The following is a 6,766-nucleotide window of genomic DNA, read 5'->3' on the forward strand; positions in this document are numbered from 1 at the left end:
TAAAAGTAGCATCGACTGAGGTGATTTCCATGGTAATGTTTTCCCAAGACAGTACTTTGCTCTCAAAGCTATGTAACTGAGAGAGAACTCTGTAATTTGACTTTGTAAAGACCCAAATACAAAGCAACTCTCTTTTCTGATAATTTTGGAGAAAACCTCACCTTATATGTGGGCATCTATAGTACTTAATCAACTTTTGCTGGCATGACTGGAGAATAGGAAGATTTGGTTAATAATATTGTCTGGTTAATATGCAGGTACCATATGGCCATATTGAATAATTAATTTTTAAAGAGTTAAAATACTGGGCTTCCCTGGTGGCGCAGTGGTTGAGAGTCCGCCTGCCGATGCAGGGGACGCAGGTTCGTGCCCCGGTCCAGGAGGATCCCACATGCTGCGGAGCGGCTGGGCCCGTGAGCCATGGCCGCTGAGCCTGCGCGTCTGGAGCCTGTGCTCCGCAACGTGAGAGGCCACAACAGTGAGAGGCCCACGTACCGCAAAAAAAAAAAAAAAAAAAAAAAAAAAAGTTAAAATACTGTAAAGTACACTTGACTAAAACTATATCAAAAATAATTTATTCTCTGTTGGATAGTTCAAAAGGCACTCCAGGAGTCTGAGGGATTCTTATTATTGTTGTGATACAATGTGGACATCACAAAGATGTGCAGAGTGTTAGCCAAGAGAGCACTGGGGCTAGTCAGACCAGCTTTTATTTCACGGCAACATTCTCTTCCTGAGTTTTATGTTCCTAACCAATATTCTTTAGTTTTTTCATAATTCGTATTTCATAGAGAAGTGTAGTGATGCTAGGTTTTAGAGAGAATAAAAAAATGGAAACAACCTAAGTGTCCATTGACAGATGAATGGATAAAGATGTGGTATATGTATTACACAATGGAATACTACTCAGCCATAAAAAATAACAAAGTCTTGCCATTTGCAACAACATGGGTGGGCCTAGAGTGAATTATGCTAAGCAAAATAAGTCAGACAGGGAAAGACAAATACCATATGATCTCACATATATGTGGAATCTAAAAACAAGACAAGACAAAAACACACAAAAAAATGAACAAGCAAAATAAAACAGAACCAAACTGATACAGAGATCAGGTTAGTGGTTACCAGAGGGGAAGGGGTTGGGAGGGTGGGAGAAATGGGTGAAGGGGCTCAACCATACGGTGATGGGTGGTAACTAGACTTGTGGCAGTGATCACTTTACAGTGTATACTGATGTTGAAGTATAATGCTGTACACCTGAAACTTATACTTAAAGAAAAAAAAACGGTTTGTTAATAACAATGAAACCTCACATTTGTAAAACCCAGTTTTATAAAAAAGGAAAAAGTACTTTCACATTCGCTGTTTCATTTGAAGCTGAATGAGGAAATTTTAAAGGCAGAGAAAGACTGACTGGCATGTATTGATAACATGGCTAACAGGTAGAAGACTCCTAACTCAGTTCTCATTCACCTTATTACAGATAATGGATGAATACTGAACAAGTAAACAAACTGTCACACACAATACATAAACATTAGTATGAGGGGGCTTCCCTGGTGGTGCAGTGGTTGAGAATCTGCCTGCTAATGCAGGGGACACGGGTTCGAGCCCTGGTCTGGGAGGATCCCACATGCCGCGGAGCAACTAGGCCCGTGAGCCACAACTACTGAGCCTGCGTGTCTGGAGCCTGTGCTCTGCAACAAGAGAGGCTGCGATAGTGAGAGGCCCTCACACCGCGATGAAGAGTGGACCCCGCGCACCACAACTAGAGAAAGCCCTCACACAGAAATGAAGACCCAACACAGCCATAAATAAAATAAATAAATAAATTAATTAAATAAATAAAAAGCCAAGCATTTGAAGCCCTTTTTAAAACAACAACAACAAAACATTAGTATGAGGAAATTTTTTTTACCAGTGGCACCTTTTTATCTATTCCTTCATTCAGCAAGTAATTCTGAGCACCTACTGTGTAGCACGCAATGTTCAAGACCAGTGCTTCTCAAACCATCTGTGGTGAAGGACCAGTTTGTTTAATTATTTTATATTTCCAATCCAGTGGAGAATTCCTCACAATCCCAGGTCTGAGCCTGCATTCCACCCTTTAGGAACACGGACTTGTGGGTTTGACCATGGTGCTCAAAACCGTGTGTGGATGTGAGTCACAACGATCACAATAAAGTATGTGGAGAAAGAACAATTTCATTTTGATGTTATTAAGAACAACTGTTACAACTGAGTTTCTGTGTATGGGAAATTCCCATATCTGCAGTAATAAGGAAGCACATTATCCAGTGAGCACACCAGTAACGTTAGAATAACACCATTTAGTTAGGTTCAGTATTATCACAATTCTCAAAATAATGGGACGCTTTAACTTTTCAATTTCATATTCTGAATTTAATTTTAATCTATTTTCTTTCAATCATTTTTTAGTATTAGTTCCTTTGTGTGGAAGGAGACATCTTTGATTTTTGTTGACATCAGAGTATTTTATAAACTGTTTATTTCAAAAACAATTTACCTATTGGTGAGTTTAGTGGGTTTCAAGTAGCTCTTTTTTAAAAAACTAAATTTATTTACTTACTCATTTATTTTTGGTTGCATTGGGTCTTTGCTGCTGCACGAGGGCTTTCTCTAGTTGCGGTGAGCAGGGGCTAACTCTTCATTGCGGTGCGTGGGCTTCTCATTATGGTGGCTTCTCTTGTGGCAGAGCACAGGCTTCAGCAGCTGCAGCAAGTGGGCTCAGTAGTTGCAGCATGCAGGCCCCAGGGTGCGTGGGTTTCAGTAGTTGCGATGCATGGGCTCAGTAGTTGCAGCACACAGGCTCTAGAGTGCAGGCTCAGTAGTTGTGGTGCATGGGCTTAGTTGCTCCACGGCATGTGGGATCTTCCCGGACCAGGGCTTGAACCCGTGTCCCCTGCATTGGCAGGCGGATTCTTAACCACTGCGCCACCAGGGAAGTCTCCAAGTGAGGGTTAAACACAACCCTAGTGACTGTGAGATAAAATTCAATGCCTTTTGGGTCTATACAATGTCTGACAGTTTGACTAGTCTGATCAATTGAACAGTAGCTTTGGCATTTTGTAGACTGAACCCTCCTTACTTATCTGAATTTTGATTCTCCAATTTATAAACATTGTGATTCCCCGGTGGCTGGGGAAAAGCCATTGGAGCAAGAAAACTGGTGTTGGCAACAAATAAAATGTGAATTTTTTGTTGTTGTTGCAATGTGGAACCTAGATAAATGTAATTCCAGAACGTTGTCCCTAAAAATGATGGATTCCAAGGAAAAAGAAATTTTTGCAGAGGTCAACGTAATTGTTTGATAAGGATTAAATAAAGAGTCACGGAAGTTGCTTTAGGAAAATTTCCTGGCTACTACAGCAAGATTTCCTTTGAGCAAAGGCCAAGTTTTAAATCTCACTCAGGCATGTTTTAACAGGATTCCACTTGTAATTTTCCAGTAGGTTTCTTTCTCTTAGAGCTATTGGAAAGCAACCAACTTTAGTATTGCCCAACTTAATGATACACCCAGAAAAATAGTTCAAGTATGAAAAAATGATAACTTAAAAAATTATCTGAAAATGATAATCTGAAAATTTCTCAGTCTTCACCCCAAATTGGCACCGTTTTCTCATGTTGTGCATCTGAATATAACTATCCTTATTTAAAAATCAATTTTAATGTTCTGGCTTTTCCCAAATATACCATGACTACAACTTAATATGAACTTAGTTAACATAGTTACTGGCTTTGCCGTTACAAATAGTTAACAATCTTTGCACAATGGTATTTAGTTATGAAATACGGCATGACTGTACTCCAATATATCTGGGAGCTAAAATCCAAGGATTTAAGCTACAGTATTACAACTATTTTCCCATTTTGTAATACTGTTCCATAATAAGATTTAATTACCATGGAATTCCTCAAGTTGGAGTTCCATTTTGGGGTAATCACTGCACCTCTTTTTAACTGGGACAAATGCAATTCCCACAACAGTGCTGGCATTACCTAGGAACACGTTAGGAAAGCAGAATCTCAAGCTCCACCCCACACCCAGTTAGAACTTTTATTTTAACAAGTTCCCTAGGTGAGTCTTATGTGCATTCAAGTGAGCAAAGCACTGAACTAGCGTTCGCCTAACCATATGCCTTTGAGTATCATTCACAAAAAGTGATATGAGAGCTGCATTTATACATTAATCAACTCAATATTGCGGGCTTACTGTATGTGATAAGCACTGTGTTCCGAGCTGTAGCTGCTTTGTTGATCTCATTCAGGTTGGTAAAGAACCCTCCTAAAGTCTACAGCCCTCAAGCACCAAACCCACATTAAAGAAACACAAATGCCTCTACAAAATAGGAAGAAATGTTTTTCCAGGAATATTTTAAAAATATTCCTCTACCACAAAGCTCAATTGAGTTAAAAATTTTTTTTAATTCTAAGGGAGTATGAATCTGAGTTACCAGAAATTTAAGTACAGATTTGGGAGGTGTATTTCCTTTCTTTTCCACCTTTATTTTGGTGGAGCAGGGGTAATTTGTAAAGTTCAAGTTATAAAAAGCAGGAAAAAACCCATTCATAATCCTATCAGCCATGGGCAAGTATTACTTCTCATCTTTTTTTCTATATAGTTTTATATAGTTGCCATCATATTTTAGATACAAATTGATATAGGTTCTTTTCCATGACATAGTATGACCGTTTTTCCTACTAAAAACTCCCTGTATTTTGCAGCCAATAAAATCACTCCATACTATGGATGCACAAGGCAATCTTTTCTTTAACACGGGATAAAAAATACTGTGATGGATATTCTTAAGCATATATTCTTGTCACACTCTAGACTACTTCCTCATATTAACAACGAATGTATAGAATGGATGCTGATTAGAGACCAATACTCTGTTACGTTGAACAAACTGTGTGTAGTATAGTTTCAGGTCCTTAGCTTTTTAAGACTTTAAAAATCACAAAAGGTATTACACTATACCTTAGTGGTATCTGATTCTGTGGAATAGTAACCCACTCAAACTAGCTTAAGAAGAAGAACACAGGAATTGCACATACATGAAGTAAATAGAGAGAGGCAGAGCTGTGCCTGATGAGAACTGCAAAGATTTCAGACAGCTTCTCTTTCTCGGCAGTTACCTTTACATTTTTCTGGTTGATTGCTTTATTTGCTATGAAGAATGTCCTCTGCCCACACATGACATTCAGGCTCCAGATTTGTTGACCTTAAAATTCCAGGGCTCATCATCATCTAAATGGCCGCACTTCAACTCTAAATTTCCAGGAGAGCTAATTCAAGAGTCTCTCCACCCTTATCAGAATTCCATTTCAGTTTGTACAGTTTGCCTTCTAGAGAGCTGAAAGAGGGTGAGCTGGCCCTTCAGGAGATGTGAAAGGAATTAGTAACCAGAGCTGGAATTAGATTTTTTTCTACTCAAACTACCCTGAGCTCAATGATGGCTGTCTGCAAATGAGGCCAGAATAAGGATCCTTCACACTGTTAAAAACAAATAAACAAACCCTCCAAATAACCAAAACATCAACAACTGGTTCAACATGAAGAACATGCTTCTGAATATGCAGAAAATATATTTCTTTGGCAGTGGGAATGGATAGATCAGGCCATATATTAATAGGTAATAAATGTGGTTATGACATATTGGAGTGAGGACAGAAAACAAGTTTTATTAGTCAAATTATCTGTTATCATCTTAGAATAAGAAATTTGTGCTTTGTGCGTTAATTTCTAAGCCTTTGTAGCTTCTTCCCCTTGATTTTCTAAATTCACTTTTGTCCAACCTTGGATCAACGGAATAAATATTTAGGCCAGAACTTAAAAAGTGGCAGAGAGTGGGTGGGGTAATAGCAACATCAGAAGCTGGAGAACACGGGCTAAAATCTGATTGGAGACACCTACTTTATCTATTGGAGAGATAAAAATCCAAAATAACCATGGTTGCAATCTCTTTCTGGCTGGGATTTTCTATCACAAACTCTTCTTATATACATATTGTTTTACAAGGAAGCTTCTCTTAAGAAACACACAACCCACCTAAGTGGGTTTTGTGACTTGGGATAAATGGGCAGAAGCTAAAAGCTTTCTAAAGACAATGGGAGGACTTCCCTGGTGGCGCAGTGGTTAAGAATCCGCCTGCCAACACAGGGTACACAGGTTCAAGCCCCGGTCCGGGAGGATCCCACATGCCGTGGAGCAACTAAGCCCGTGTGCCACAACTACTGAGCCTGCACTCTAGAGCCCGTGAGCCCCAACTACTGAGCCCACATGCTGCAACTACTGAAGCCCGTGCGCCTAGAGCCCATGCTCCACAACAAGAGAAGCCACCGCAACGAGAAGCCGGTGCACCACAACGAAGAGTAGCCCCCACTCGCCACAACCAGAGAAAGCCTATGCGCAGCAACAAAGACCCAACGCAGCCAAAATAAATAAATAAATTTATAAAAAAATAAAAATAAAGACAATGGGAGGTATACCAAACAGTTGCTATGGGTAACCGCTCCATCTCTAAAGAAACATTAGGCTGAACGATAACTTAGTACCCATTACCACTTTCAGCGATTAATGGGGCTTGGACAATAGTTTAAAACTTTAGGCTTCAACTGCATCTAAGTCTACTTCTTCAAAGGTGGCATCCTACCCCTCTATCAAGCTATAAGCAAACTTGAACTCTTTACTCACAATCAAGGGGTACTTAGGTTCACATCAAACTCTTTAAGGTCCTCATAC

The sequence above is a fragment of the Pseudorca crassidens genome, chromosome 13, assembly GCF_039906515.1.
Source record: "Pseudorca crassidens isolate mPseCra1 chromosome 13, mPseCra1.hap1, whole genome shotgun sequence".
NCBI classification, from domain to species: Eukaryota; Metazoa; Chordata; class Mammalia; order Artiodactyla; family Delphinidae; genus Pseudorca; species Pseudorca crassidens.